The sequence below is a fragment of the Ovis aries genome, chromosome 7, assembly GCF_016772045.2.
Source record: "Ovis aries strain OAR_USU_Benz2616 breed Rambouillet chromosome 7, ARS-UI_Ramb_v3.0, whole genome shotgun sequence".
Lineage (NCBI taxonomy): Eukaryota > Metazoa > Chordata > Mammalia > Artiodactyla > Bovidae > Ovis > Ovis aries.
The window spans coordinates 36375145-36391733 of NC_056060.1; the positions used below are offsets into that span (position 1 = coordinate 36375145).

Here is a 16589-nt window from a genome sequence, read left to right on the forward strand (position 1 = left end):
AGGGAGCTGTGACCTATGGACTGTAGCCCTCCAGGCTCCTCTGTCCATGGAATTCTCAAGGCAAGAATAATGGAGCGGGTTGTCATTTCCTACTTGAAGGGATCTTCCTAATCCAGGAATTAAACCCTCATCTCTGACCTCTCCTGCACTGGCAGGTAGATTCTTCACCACTGTGCCCCCTGGGAAGCCCCCAGTATCCTGGGTGGAGTCCTTCAAGAGACTGGTATAAAGCTAAAAAATATACCTGTTCCAACTAGAAATTGAACCCTAAGGGAAAAGCCCAGAATCCTATAAGCTATCAAGGTATATAGTATACCTTGGTATACTTTAGAAGCAGTATAGTATGGCTTCTAAAATGGCTCATAATAATCCCTATCTCATACTATTGCCCCTTCCCCTTGAGTGTAGATGAATCCAGTGACCTGCCTGTAATGAATAGAATGCAGCACAAATGACAGGATGCTCTTCCCATCTAGATGTCACCAAGTGACATCTACCTTGCTTATTATCTCTCTATAGCTCTTCCTACTTGCTCTGATGAGGAAAGCTGTCATGATGCCTCAAGGAAAGACCCATATACTAGGACAACCTCTGCTAACATATGATTCCATTTATAAAGGGTACCTGAGCCCTCAGTCCAACCACCCACAAGGAATGGAATCATGCCAACTACTGGAGTAAGCTTGGAAATAGAACCTTCCCCAGTCTCACTCCAGTACTCTTGCCTGGAAAATCCCATGGATGGAGGAGCCTGGTAGGCTGCAGTCCATGGGGTCGCGAAGAGTCGGACAGGACTAAGCGACTTCACTTTCACTTTTCACTTTCATGTATTGGAGAAGGAAATGGCAACCCACTCCAGTATTCTTGCCTGGAGAATCCCAGGGACAGGGGAGCCTAGTGGGCTGCCATCTATGGGGTCGCACAGAGTCGGACATGACTGAAGCGACTTAGCAGCGGCAGCAGCAGTTGAGCCTTGAGATGACTAAAGCCTACCTTAATAGTAGTAGCCTGTGGTTGATCTTGAAACAGAATACTCAGCTGAGTAACACACAAAACCCTTACCCACAGACATTCTGAAATAATAAATGTTGCTGTTTTAAAACACTAAGTTTGAGGTAATTTGTTATGCAGCCATAGATAACTAATGCTATCTACGTATATCAATGTATATGTATATCAATGTATATCAATGTTATAAGACAATAGTTTCTCAAAGTTGTACACAACCCACAGGTTCTTTTTGATTCCATATCACAGATTATATCTGAGAAAATTAATGTAATTTGGCTGCAGCATCGATGCTGTCAAATAATTGTGGTTCATTTTTCAAGTAACACTAATAGACTTAAAATAATCTGGGTGAGGGAAAATGAGATACTGCAAGAGAGAAATGAAATAATTCCTTCTTGGCAATACTCTCAAAGACTTAAAATAACAAGTAAATAGCATGCTAATGAATTCAGACAATGATGCTAAATCTGGAGGTGTTGCCAAAACAGAACCAAAGATGATCAAAATATGAACAGAACATACTAAATGGAGATGCAACTTGTAAAAGACCATGTGGTGAAAAATTATTTGAAACATTTGCTTGGTAGAAGATTAAGAAGAAAAATAGCCAACAAATTAATAAGTAAATATTGACAATCCCCTAGATTACAAACTCTGTGATGATGAAGATCATATTATAGTCACTAAATCCTCTGCCATAATCAAAGATTATGAAGTTTGCAGTTAATCAATAGATATTTGGTAAAGTAATTTAGTTAACCAGCTGAAAAAGAGACATTAAACTGCATGCAATTAAAAAAGTCACACAGGCTCACGTATAGAGTTATAACAGATGAGAGGAAAAATGAGAACTAAAAGGAGAATGGAAATCAGAAGGATAGGACACATAGGCAGGTGGATGAAAAGTGTACAAGAATTCTAAAACCATAAACCAGATCAAACCACACTTAATGACCAGAAGTCCCTACAAGAGTATTATCTGAGAAATTAACATAACACTGCAGTTATTGTCATTTAGCTTCAGTGAGTGCTCAATCGCTTCAATCCTATCCAACTCTTTGTGCCCCTATGGACTGCAGCCTGCTAGGCTCCCTTGTCCAAGGATTAAAAGTCATAATATATGGTATATGTAAAAGTGCTTATTCATCCCAGTGCCTGCTACACTGACTATACCCAATAAATGGTAACATTACTTATTATTATATATCATTTTGCATGCTTCTTAACCAACAGAAGAAGAAATAATCACAAACATAATGCTGTCCAAAACAGTCCCTGAATTGCTTGAATGTTGATGAAAGGAAATAATCATGGAAGACTAGAATTTAAACCTAGTATGCAACTACTACTTATCAAATTGATATGAAAATGTTTTTGTCAGCAAGAGAAATTATTACCCTACAACTATGATTCAAATTAAATAATAGCATTTGATTTGTTATAATTTTGCTCTTAGAGTTAACAAAAATTGGTTGACTAAAAAGGAAATAAAACTATTTCTAGGATGGAAAAAGTATATATTCATTCCCAAATGTGTTTTGACTTGAAGCAAATTTTGAGTACGCACCTACTTAAAAAAAGAAAGCATTGTCATAGTGAATATAAAAAAAGAACTTACTTAAATATAAAAAGTAAAGACTCATACACTGCTAGTAGGAATGTACTTTGGAAAATGGTTCTTTATTACAAAGTAAAGCTGGAAATATGCACAAACTATGACCCAGCAACACTTTTCCTATGTATACATCCTAAAAACACTCTTTTCTCACATGTACCAGGAACTGTGTACAAGAATTTTCAATCACATTGTCCATAAATACCAAAACCTGGAAACAACCCAAATGTCTAGCAAGAGAAGAATGGATAAATTATACTCATACAGTAAAAAATTATAGTAGCTTCCTACTGCTGACATAACAAATCACCATAAACTCAGCAGCAAAACAACACAAATTTACAGTCTTACAGTTCTGGAGATCAGAAGTCCAGACTTCCCCTGGGGCTAAAATCAAGGGGTCAGCAAGGCTATGCTCCTTCTACAGTGTCTAGAGGAGAATCCTTTTCCTTGCCCTTTCCAACCTCAGGAAGTTGCCTTCATTCTTAGGTTCATGGCCTCATCCACCATCTTCAAAACTAGAGTGGTTTAGTCAGCATCTTCAAAACTCTCTGACCCGTGCTTCCATCATCACATCTCTTTATTTCCCTCTGACAAAATATATATGCCTTTTTGTAGGCCCCTTGTGAGTACACTAAGCCCAAGCGGATAATGAAGAATAACCTTCCCATCTCAGAGCTTTAATTTAATGATACCTATAAGGTTCATTCCACCTATAAGGTAACATATTCAGAAGTTTCAGGGATTAGGAAGTGAATATCTTTCGAATAATACCATTATTGGAAGAATATACTAAAATGGAGAAGCTACTGCTACTCTAAACTACATGAAAAAACTCAAGTGTTGTTTGTTGTTTAGTTGCTAAGGTGTAACAGACTCTTTTGCGACCCTGTGGACTGTAGTCCACCAGAATCCTCTGTCCATGGGATTCTCCAGGCAAGAACACTGGAGTGGGTTGCCATTTCCTTCTCCAGGCGATCTTTCTGACCCAGGGATCAAACCGATGTCTTCTACATTGGCAGGCAGATTCTCTACCCTGAGCCACTAGGTAAGACAATAGATATTGAAAAAAATCAAGCAATACAAAAGTATACATACAATGTAAGTCCTTCCACATAAAGTTCAAAAATAAGCAAAACTAAACTATGATAAATAGGGGTGCAAATATAGGTAGTAAGTCTATAAAGAATAAAACAAGAAAATGATTTTTCATAAAAAGTGTAAGAATGAATTCCTTTGGAGTGAGAAAAGGGCTTCCCTGGTAGCTCAGTTGGTAAAGAATCTGCCTGCAGTGCAGGAGACACATGTTTGATCCCTGGATCGGGAAGATTCACTAGAGAAGGAAATAGCAAACCACTCCAGTATTCTTGCCTGGAAAATCCCATGGACAGAGGAGCCTGGCAGGCTATAGTCCATGAGATCAAGAGTTGGACACGACAGTGACTAAACCACCACAAGAAAAGGGGGATGAGATAAAGAAAGGGCTTCTAATATACTGGCAATGTTCTATTGCTTGCCCACTTGGCTTTCCTCTTTAAATTGTACACACACGTTTTACATACCCTATGATTAGGGCTTCCCCGGGGGCTCAAACAGTAAAGAGTCTGCCTGCAATGCTGGAGACCTGGGTTCAATCCCTGGGTCCGGACATCCCCTGCAGAAGGAAATGGCAACCACTCTGGTATTCTTGCCTGGAAAATTCTATAGAAGGAGGAGCCTGGCGGGCTACAGTCCATGGGGTGGGAAGGAGTCGGACACGACTGAGTAACTAATGACTCTTAAAAAGAATATCACCTAGCAGTGGGACAGCAAGAGACTGCCCCATCTGTATACTGGTGACAAGTCAGGTAACCTGTGAGTTGGGCATGAGGCTGAAATCCAGGTTCAGAGGAAAGAACAGGCTTACAAGCAACTGCAAAATCACGTGTCTTCTAAGACACTTTACAAAGTCTTCCTACAAAACTATAAATTTCTTGAGGTCAAGAGCAGAATTCGTCTCATCTTTGTATTCTCAGTACCTAGTATAATACCTACCACAGAATAATCATTGAATAAATAATGAATGGAAGAATGAATGAAATGTCTTTTACCACCTAGACAGTTGAATGAAAAGAAGTAGTCCTCAAGTAAATAAGTGAGAGTGGACTTTTGAATTTAATGTATGTGCCAAGTTGCTTCAGTCGTGTCCAACTCTGTGTGACTCCATGGGCTGTAACCTGCCAGGCTCCTCTGTCCATGGGTATACTGGCAAGAACACTGGTGGGGGTTGCCATTCCCTCCTCCAAGGAATCTTCCTGACCCAGGAATTGAACCTGCATCTCTTATGTCTCCTGCATTAGCAGGTGGATTCTTTACCACTAGCGTCACCTGGGAAGCCCAATTTAACATACTGTCATTCAATAATTCTTACAAACACATAGAAGAGTACAAAAGAAGTATAAATGCATAGTTTTGCCCTCAATGAGATTACAATCAAAGGAAGAAGTTAAACAATTGTTTCCAAATTATTTTTTGAAGTAGAACACATAATATAAAACCAGAAATTAATAGTATTAATAATTTTCTGGATTAAAAAGGCAAAATATATGTTAATCAAAATCAAACTGCAAGGGCCGACACATATGATAAGCTGGAACTAGGGAGATTGACATGGGCTTAAGATAATCATACTAGGTTTCTTAGAGGAGCTAGATAGAATTTATAGTGGGTTGGTGATTGCAAAATAGCCCCAAATTCTCCCATTACTGTATACACATGCCTTAACAATGTGACCTTGCTCCATCTGCCATTGAAAGGTAGAGTTTCTTCACCATTCTGGAAACTAGGGTTGGCCCTATGACTTGCTTTGGTCAATGGGACATCAACAAATACGACCCAGAAGGTTGAAAAGCACTTATGCACTAGACCTCCCCTCTTTGTCTGGTTTTGGGACCAAGATAATGAAGAAACCCAAGCTAGGTGATTGCTTCACACAGACGAGAGCAAATGAGCCCAAACAAGACCAAAAGAACCATTCAGCTGAACCCAGTCAAACTGGCAACCCACAGGATAGTTTATGAATTATTATTTTGGACCCTGAGCTTTGGGGTGGTTTGTTTAATGACAAAAACTAACTGAGGTGTAGTAAGCAAAGGAGCAGAAAAGAAAAGGAGCAAAGCATACAAGTACAGGAGAAAACGAATGCATACATGAGCCTAAATGGAAAAGAGCTCTGATCACAGTGAGAGAACACATAAACCTGAAAGTAAACTGAGTTCAGATGGTAAAACTCAGGCTAGGAAGAGATCGGACTTCATTCAACTTAAACAGAGAAGCAAGAGCCATTGGGGACTTCAGAGCAGGGGAGGATATAACGCAAGAGCAAAGGATGTCCAGTTTCAACTACTATTACCTAGACAGGCTGAGCAAAAAATTCTCCTACATTTGCAGGAAGCTAAACAGATAACAGCATGGTTCTATAACTGCCATATACAGCTTATGTAAGATTCTGTTCTTTAATAGAAAAACAGGAAAATTATTTTTACCTACAATTTTAATTTCAATGAGAACAGTCCTAGAATTAATCATCAGAAGAGCTTATGACGTGTCTAAAGAGTAAGGAAAATATTTCTGAAACTATGTTTGGGCATAACGATAATATAGATTTCTAATGACAGCATAACTTTGAAATATGATTCCTCTTTGTTTGAGATTTCATATACCCACCAGACCACTTTAGCTTCTGACCACCACAGTTAACAGGGACCAGATTTAGCCTCCCATCTTAAATGGGAAAAATAGACAAAATAAATGAAACAAAGGATTTTAGACACTAGGCAATAGGCAGCACAGAATAAGGATCCACAAAAGAAAATAAGTGAGGTCATCCTTGAGATTGCCCCTAGCTTATCGCCTGAGTTTTCAGGCTGCAGCATAGGAATGAGGAACCCAAATGGAACTAAGCAGTCTCACTGAGTTGAAGAGACAGAATTGAGAGTTTTGAGAAGGCCAAGGTAAGGCAGAACACTGCAGAGAGCTGCACAAAGATATGCCTCTTGATATATAGAGGCAATTCCTCTTGAAACTTTGGCTGAGTACTTATGAATGCATATGTGTAACAAAGCAAAGAACAACTAGAAAGGCGCAGGCAGAGCAATCCCTAATGATCACACAGGTCTGTGAATAGTTTGTATAGTCACAGAGTGGAAAAAAAATTTTTTTTTTAATCTTTAAAAACATCCAGGGCCATGAATGCATCTAACTATTTTCAAATAACTGTATCCCAGAACAAATTCCCATACATTTACAAAAATTAAAAAATAAATTCAGCACACAACAGTGTAAAATCATAATGTCTGGCATCCAAAGAGAAATTACCAGGGATACAAACAAGGAGAAATAACAATCAATAAAAACAGACTCAGAAATGGTGCAGATGATAAAATGGTGGACAAGAACTTTAAAACAGCTAATACAAATATATTCAAGAAAATAGAGAAAAGCATTAAGCATGAGGAGAGAAATGGGGAGTTTTTTTTAAAGTGAACTTATAGACATGAGAAGTATACATCTGAGATTTTTTTAAAATATACTGGCGGATAGGATTAATACCAGTTTAACCACTGTGAAAGAAAGGATTAGTGAAGCTGAAGATAAAGAAAAATGAAACATCCAAAATTAAATATACATAGAAAAAGACAGAAACTAAACAGGGCATCAATGTACAAAAGGATAACATCAAAAAGCCTTACATACATATAACTGGAATCCCTCAAAGAGAGAATAGTGAGGTTGTTTATACTTTTATTTTGGTGTCAGTTATTGTAGAGAATCCCATGGATGGAGGAGCCTCGTAGGCTATAGTCCATGGGGTCGCGAAGAGTTGGACACAACTGAGGGACTTCACTTTCACTTTTCACTTTCATGCTTTGGAGAAGGAAATGGCAACCCACTCCAGTATTCTTGCCTGGAGAATCCCAGGGACAGAGGAGCCTGTTGGGCTGCCATCTATGGGGTCGCACAGAGTCAGACACTACTGATGCGACTTAGCAGCAGCAGCAGCATTGTAGCCATGTTATCGTATATAAAGTTTCTCTCCACTTTCAGTAAATATTTTAATTTCTGGATACATTTATTGGGCCCAAAGAGATTACAAGCTAAAAAAAAAAAAAAAAAAACCTGAAGAAAAAAATGTCTGAAATTTTTCCAAATTTGAGGGAAACTATCAACACACTAAACAAATCTTATTATTACAGTTAAAAATCTAACACTTTCAAGATAAAACTAAAGTGTAGACACAAATATACAAAGACTACACACGAGCTAAGCTTTTCAAAGTATCTAATAATACTAACATAAACAACAGAAGTTAATGTCAAGAATAGGATAAACCCCATGAGATTTTTTTTTAACGCTGTAGGTTTTAGTAAAAGCCTCTCTAAAGGGTTGGTAAATAGAAATGAAGATGAATAACCCTATTTGCTAATACCAAAAGAGAAAGAAAATTTGGTCACCATTCACACTTCAATTGTTCCTTCTAAACTTCCACAAGAGATAAATTATACTTCCAGCAATATGGACTCTCCCTGGGCTCATACATTCAAGAAAGCAAAATATCTATTAAAAGTAAAGAGACTTTACAAGTCAGTTATGGTTACAATTACCTACAACAGAATAAAAGTGTAAACAACCTAGTTCTCTTCTCCCTGGCTACTGATACTAACAACACATGAACAAATTCTTGCCTTATAGAAAGTAGAGTGTAACTTACATAACCAGATTGTAAGGAAAACACTCAACAAGACCATTCCTTGGGTAAAATCTACTGTAACCAGACCAACCAAACAATGCACTGTCTATGATCCTCCCACTAGGGAAAAAAAAATCAATAAAGAACCTTTTCTGTAGTGATCTTCATTACAATTAAATTTAAAGTATACTAACTTCTTTTTAAAAATAGCAAAAAAAACCACAATAACCTTTTCTGTAGTGATCTTCATTATAATTAAAGTATATTAACTTTTTAAAAATAGCAAAACTATATATGTATATATATGTGGTATGTGTGTGTGTACTGAGGCAGAGAGGTTAATCTAAGGTCCTATGACATGTTCTCACAGAGATTAGAAAGGATTCAGATCTCATCTTGATGCAAAATTAACAGTTTCATTTGTTTAGTAAGCACTGAAGTTTGTGGCTATACTAACCTTATTTTATAAACTAAAAATTAGGAGCCAGCATATGATAAGGGATATTTTTTCTGATTTACAAATGAATTTATATATTTTAAAACTTACAAAGATATTCAAACTATATCCTAGTTACTTGTACATTTAATAACTCAGCTATAAGCTTCTTGACTCTGGTTACAGAGAGACTCTATCTACCTGTAAGACCTCTTTCTTGTAACCATACACACTCTCCTACTGAAAAGTGCCTACTCCTAACTTCTGATGTGCAAAGAGTGTGAAACATAACATAGGAATTCTGTCAGTACTTAAGCAATTGAGACCTGGGAAAACCAAAAGCTGAAACCCACACTGGAGGGAGAGGGTGGCCTCTTCAGGGCAAAAGTTTTCAAAGTGTTCTGGTGTCCGGAAAGGATTGGTCCAAAGCTGTTTCAGAAGTTGTATGAACATTTAATTTGTATTAAATATCTTCATTTTTAAAACATTTATTTTAAATCATTTAACTGCTCATAGGTATAAAATATCCACTAACCTCTGCAACTGGTAGACTATGCAGAATAAACTGTGGTTGATAAAACAGAAGACTTTCCTGAGCTACTTCCCAGACTGTAGGTCTGTCAGTTAATACGTTTATGTGGCAGTCTACATTCTCCCTTCACGATTCTTGGAACACTTGTAATTCCCTGTTCTACGATTGTCTCTTCCAACTGTACTGCAAATTCTAAAAGTGAGATAATTTCTGTTTTGTTCCGTGATAAATCTCTAACCCCTACCACAGAAACATAGGAGATATTTAACAAGTATTTAAATATTGCTGAGAGAAATATCAATAATCTCAGATATGCAGATGACACCGCCCTAATGGCAGAAAGTGAAGAAGCAGTAAAGAGCCTCTTGATGAAAGAGAAAGAGGAGAGTGAAAAAGCTGGCTTAAAACTCAACATTCAGAAAACTAAGATCATGGCATCCAGTCCCATCATTTCATGACAAATAGATGCGGAAACAATGGAAACAGTGAAAGACTTAACTTTCTTGGGCTCCAAAATCACTGCAGGTAGTAATTGCAACCGTGAAACTAAAAGACACTTGCTTCTTGGAAGAAAACCTATGACAAACCTAGACAGCGTATTAAAAAGCAGAGACATGACTTTGCTGACAAAGGTCCATCTAGTCAAAGCTATGGTTTTTCCAGTAGTCATGTATGGATGTGAGAGTTGGACCATAAAGAAAGCTGAGCACCGAAGAATTGATGCTTTTGAGACTGTGGTGTTGGAGAGGACTCTTGAGAGTCCCTTGGACTGCAAGGAGATCCAATCAGTTCATCCTAAAGGAAATCAGTACTGAATATTCACTGGAAGGACTGATGCTGAAGCTGAAACTCCAATACTTTGGCCACCTGATGCAAAGAACTGACTCATTGGAAAAGACTCTGATGCTGGGAAAGATTGAAGGTGGGAGGAGAAGGGGACAACAGAGAGCAAGATGGTTGGATGGCATCACTGACTCGATGGACATGAGTTTGAGTGAGCTCCTGGAGCTGGTGATGGATAGGAAAGCCTGGCATGCTGCAGTCCATGGTGGTGCAAAGAGTTGGACACAAGTGAGTGACTGAACTGAACTGGAGAGATACTGAAGATCAGAGAGGCTAAATTAAGGTGGTAGCAGTAGAAATGAAAGGGAGAGGGTTTGTGCAGGTTGAATCGGGGAAAAAAGAAAAAAATTAATGAGATTTTTGAAACTGGGTGATTGAATAAATAGTGCCACCTTCATCTATATAATTAAAGAAGTTAAAACAGAGCTGACTTCGGTCTTGGATGGGTTGAATATTTTAAGTGCTACACAAGTCCAGCAGAAATGAAGTCCTAATCTAGCTTACTATTTACCATACAATGTAGCTTCCAGATGATGTTTTCAAATCAAATTTCACGAGAAGCAAGCCTCATATTTTTCTCTTTATTCACTTCCCCCTCTATTTTCCTCCTCTCATCTCTGCATTAGCCATTGAAAAATACTGATAAAACTTTTTCTGAGAAATTTTAGAAAATGAGGTACCTAGCAGATCAAGGAAAAAAGTTGCGGGCAGGGCTTTCCAAAATTAATCCATAACACACAACACACATGGAAAACTAAATATTAGACCAATATTAGCAAAATACAGTATTTAGATGATCACATGGCTCAAACAAGATCAGAGAAACAATGCAAAATCATTTTTTTAAAAGGGCAATTATATGGAACTTCAGAAAGATAAAAAAATTAAAGTATAAAAATGATGATAAAAGCATTTCAGTAAAAACAGACATAATGGCAAATAAGTTTTCTAACACAAACATTAAAAAATACTGATTTTTATTTTCAATAGATACAAATTCTCTAAAATAAATATCTAACATATACATGTATATATGTATTATATATAATAATGATTCTTAAACATGGTTAGGTTAAATCTTGACGGCTTAACAAAGGGAGCTACAAAGCCATTACCTCCCATTTGTCAGAAGACACTACAACAACCCAGTACTTTTTTTTTCTTTTTTAATTTTTACTGGCGTATAGTTAGATTCCATCCTGGGATCGGGAAGAGCCCCGGGAGAAGGAAATGTCAACCCACTCCAGTATTCTTGCCTGGGAAATTCCATGAATGAAGAAGCCTGGCAAGCTATAGTCCTTGCAGTTGCGAAGAGTCGGACACAACTGAGCGACTAAACAACAACATAGCTGATTTGCAATGTTGCCCTAATTTCAGGTGTACAGCAAAGTGACTCAATTATACATATATCCACTTTTTAGAATCTTTTCCCATGTAGGAAATTACAGACTATTGAGGTTCTTTTCAAAGAACACTTAATTTTTTACCTTGGGAAGATCTACTCTAACTGAAGTGAAATTCAATAGCTTAATACAATAAGAAGCAGCTACTAACATTCCAAACACCAAGGATCTTATATACAAATGTTAAAGAAAAAAAAATCACAGAAAAAATCCAAATGCTAACAAAACTTGACAAGTATTATGACTCAATTAATACTAAGAACACATAAAATATTATCCACACAGACAAGACTCATTATGCTTAACTTAGTCATATACCATAAATGAAAATATACCAAGAAGTCTGCTTAAAAATCACTTGTTTAAAAGAAATTTTCTGAAAAAACTGATATTATGTAAAAAAATATAATTTCAATCTATATTTTAAACTTACAACCAAGGATCACAAGATATTGAGGAAACTTGTGAGTGGTTATATGTGTTGTAAATATGCTCAAAATTCAGCTCTAAAATCCCAAACTTTTTTCCTGAAAGCTCTTTCATCAAATATGGAAATATGATATTTAACCTAAAAGTGCTGAGTATTTACAGCACAAAAGCTATAAAAGAAAAAAAAAAAGTATTTTCAACCCAAAGATTCTATTCACTGAAGCCTGTGGGGGAAAATCTACCACCATCAGAACTATTATTTACAATATACTGAATAATAACAACAACAACAAAATGACAATGAAGTAAAACAGTATAAACATTTAATTTCATATTTTAAAACCTATAAATATTAAAAATGTCCTGCCATATTAAATACTAACCAAATAAACTGATATAGTTCCAGCTATATTTTGAATGTTTCTCAAAAACCTCAAAAATAGTAAAGAAAGAAACACATGACTCTAGTAATTTTGAGTAACATGCACTCAAACTGTAAAGAATGCCACATATCTATAAAAGAATTTTTCTATTAGGGATTTTTTTTCAATGGGAAAGGAAGCAAGCTATACTGTCCATTAGTTCTCAAATGCTTTTTCATTTGCTAATCAATTCATCTGTCACTAGTTCAGTAATGCTCAAACATTTTCTCTTGTTTTACACTATTTTTTGTTTTCTCAGACAACAAACATTTATCATGAGGATTAGGAATCTGAGAGTATCTCAGTTGGGTGGTTCCAGCTCACAGTATGTCCTGAATTGCAAGCAAATTATCATTACTTTAGGATACAAAACTTATATAAAGAATTGCCTGCTCCCCCCATCACCACCAAAGTTAAATTCCATGTCATAGCATACTCAGCTCTGTAATATTTATTTACAATGAGAAAACCACAATCTAGCACTGTCACATTTTTTTAAATGTAAAATACCCTCAAAAGTTTTTTGTATTATACTCGCTTCACTAAAGCAAATGAGCCTTAAACTCATGAAGATTTCCTGAGGCATTAAAATAATAAGTATTTAAAAGGAAGTCAAAAAAAGACACAAAAATCTGAAGTCATATAAAGTACAATAAAGAATTTCCTATTTATGTATCAACTATAGTATAAGATACACTATTCTTAGCCTCCTGCTGCTGCTGCTAAGTAGCTTCAGTCGTATCCGACTGTGCGACTCTGTGCAACCCCACAGATGGCAGTCCACCAGGCTACCTGTCCCTGGGATTCTCCAGGCAAGAACACTGGAATGGGTTGCCATTTCCTTCTCCTACTGAAGATCAGATTTATTTCAACTTAATATTACAAATTAATGATGCTAGGGACTTCAATTTCTTTTATGTGTCTAAAACAAAAAAAAAGAAAAATCATTTGGTAACATAAAGGAAAAGTTACTACAAAAACTTTCTTTTATAACCATGCTTCAAACATCCCTTTCAGCACAGACAAAATGTATCACCTGGAAAACATAAGCTTCTAAATTAGACCCTCCTTTCAGTATGTTTTCAACTTCAAAAGAGCACAAAACATCATCCAAGTCCACACACTTGTTATCTGAAAAAATTTTAGAGTTGAGATGAATTTTTCAAGATTAGTCATATAAGTAATATTTGTCATGATTACTGCTTTATTAAAAAAAAAAACCAGCATTCAGCTTTAAAATAAATTGCCCATCATCCTTTCCCTGACAAATGAACGTTACTCTATTCCATTCAGCCGAAAGAAAACAGCAAATACATCTTTGCAGTCTAGCTTAGCAAATCAGTATTTAGAAATCAATGCAACTGTTATTAATGGATCAGAACCAAACACTGTAACAAAATACACTGAGTGGATCCTCCGTGTGTGTGCAGGTGCACATTCATAATATCATGATCCTCACATATGTGTTAAAAACTCAATTTTTATTTAATACCAAAGCATCTTTACATAATACATGGGTTATTATAAAATTGCCCTCTTTAATGTTCAAAAAAAGAACAATTTCCAAAGTGCAGGATGAGAAGAGTAATACCGGATTGCTGCCACCTATCAACTTTAATTCAAAGCAAAGTACAACTCAATGTCATTTATACCTCTAAGGCGACCACGACTGAAATAAAATTAAGTTCACTGTGGATAAAGTATCCTGGCATCCCACTGGATTATTTACTTCTGATTTGATAGTAAGTATGTGTAGAGTCTTTTGTCCCTCCCGCAACATTCCAGGGTGTCAACACCATCTTAGTCAAAGGAAATGAGGAGCAAATCCCTCAGGTCTACCTCGCACCCTAAGTATCAGAAAGTCACGGTTTCCACGGTCGTTACTACACAACAAACAGATTCTATAGTCCCGTGCCCTCTTCTATTAGATCTGGGAAAGCGAGGTGGGAAAGAAGTGTTTAGTATATCCTGAGAATCCTCTGTGTTCAGTCCTGGTACCCGAAGCAGCATGAATACAAGTGGTATGTGGGTCACCCACAGAGAGAGAGACAGAACGAAGCTTTGTGACCCTCCCAAGTTCAGTGAAGACACCAAAAGCCTCTGGGGATACGGGGCACAACCCTCCGGGGAAACCGGGGAGAAGCAGACGGTCTCCGAGTTGGAGTGATTGAGTCTGGCGCAAGCCCAGGGCGTGGGTAGCGACCGAGGAGTCTCCGGTACCCCTCCCCTCTACACCAGGGTCCGTCACTGGGCGAGGGGCGCGGCCGGAGGAAGGGGTCAGGACCGAGAGAGGGCGGGGGGCGGGGCTCCCCCAGCGGCGTCCTGCGGGGGTCGCGGGGGGTGTGTCCTACCTGGGCCGTGGCGGTCTCAGGGATTTCGGAAGGAGGGCTCGGGTCCAGCTCAGGGCCGGGACCGGCAGCGGTCAACCCTCAGCAGACGGGACGGCCGCCGCCTGCCCATCCCCCACCGCCAAGTGCGGCGGGACCGGAGCGCGGCTTCGAGGGCCGGCCGGCTGGGTAGTCCCCTCGGGTACCGTCCGCGTTTACTGGCGGCGGCGGCGGCTGCTGCTGTTACTGCGGCTGCTGGACGCCCCCAGCCGCTGTGCTTGTGCCAGCCTCTGCTCCTCCTCCTGCCCCCGCCGCCGCCGCCTGGTCCCCACCGCTCCCATCGCCGCTGCGGCGACTACTGCAGCGCCCGCTGACCCGACCCGACGTTATTCTCCCCCTTCGCAACCCAGCACAGCCTAGCCCACCTGCCCTGCCAGTGCGCACGCCCACCTCTCCGCCACAGGTGCTGATTGGAGAGCGCGTCCCAAGCCCGCCAAGTCGGTTGGCTGGTCCCATTGCCTATCACGAAAGGGGCGGAGAGTCAGGCAAAGAGCGTCTCCGCCCCCCACCGGAGAATTGCCGCTATCTTCAGGTTTGCCTGAGAGGGCGAGTTACCGGGAAAGGAGCATCACAATGGCAGCGCGCGTGCGCGCGGGAATTCTGGTCCTTGTAGTTCCAGCCGCAGCCGCAACTGCCCTCTCGTCCCGAGCAGCGAAGTAGGGCTTCTGAGACTGGTGTTTGGCGCATAGTGGTGTCGTCCTAACTCAGCAGTTATCTTGGTTATAGAGACACAGTTATGACGCCAGGATTGGTCTTTTCGGAGGAAGATCGGAAATGCTTTGTCACGATACGAATTTACACACACCGAGGTGTTCGGTCGTGAAGGGCCCCAAATCTTGAGGCCCTGCCTTGCCACCTCCTCAGAACCCTCGCTGCCAGGATCTGGCAAACTGGCTCTATCCCCAGAACAGCCTAACATGAAGCTATTCACCGGTGTGTACTGGGAACAGGCCTGAAAGTGTAAGGAAGAAAGGAGACCAAGACCGCCAGAAAGGAGTCAGCCTGGAGCCCGGCGTATCCTTACGGTTTTCAAGAACAAGATTTCGCTCCCTTTTTGGGAAACACCCCCAGTGAAGGGTTCAATGAGCAGCCCCCGTGAGGTGTCCAGTATGGGCTTCTGGGCGACACTGCGGGAGTCCCACTAAGACTTTAAAAGAAAAGCGAGAAGGGCGGAGCAACGAGGCTGTGTGGGTTAATTTGTCTTTGGTGTATCAAGCTCTTTGGTAAAGAGGAAACCTTATGATAAAACCCCTCTGCCATCCTTACCCACCAACTTACCGAAGAAAAAGCTCAAAGAGGTTAACAGCTTTCCTAGAGCTACAAAACTAATTAGTGGAAGAACCAAACTCCAGTCTGGTAAACTCCCGTGTCCGGTGCTGTAATAATCACAGTGATTCCCAGGAGCCTGAAATCCCATGGATTGAAAAGATTGTGATGAATTCTTAGCTTCATTTTACTCTAAATCTTTTTATTTCCTCGTGACCTTATGATTAAAGTTGATTAAGAATATATAATGATTAAATATGAATCCTATATTCAGTCTCATAACTATTATTGAATCTGTTTCTTGTTCAGGAAATGCCACAGCCTCTTGACATTCTTTGAAAAACAGCAGGCACTTCTGTCATGTCTAGATCCTTGGATAAAAAGCAGGACAAAATATACATTAAAGGCAATTGATGATGCAGCTCTCTTCTATTCAAACTTTAAGAAGTTGCCAAATTGTTTTCTTTCCACTGATTGAAACTACAAGTTGCTTTTTCTGTTACTTTGTCTCACAGAA

The 16589-nt window shown here is 39.1% G+C and overlaps 1 protein-coding gene across 2 annotated transcripts in view; it reads right to left on the reverse strand.

The window, feature by feature from the left end:
- The window catches only part of TTBK2 (tau tubulin kinase 2), a 131194-nt gene extending 116083 nt beyond the window's left edge, over positions 1-15111 (reverse strand). For both annotated transcript variants that reach the window (XM_004010488.5, XM_042253050.1), the window contains exon 1: positions 14771-15111. The gene's annotated coding sequence lies outside the window, so the exon portion shown is untranslated. The remainder of the gene's footprint in view (positions 1-14770) is intronic.
- Positions 15112-16589: the final 1478 nt, after the last annotated feature.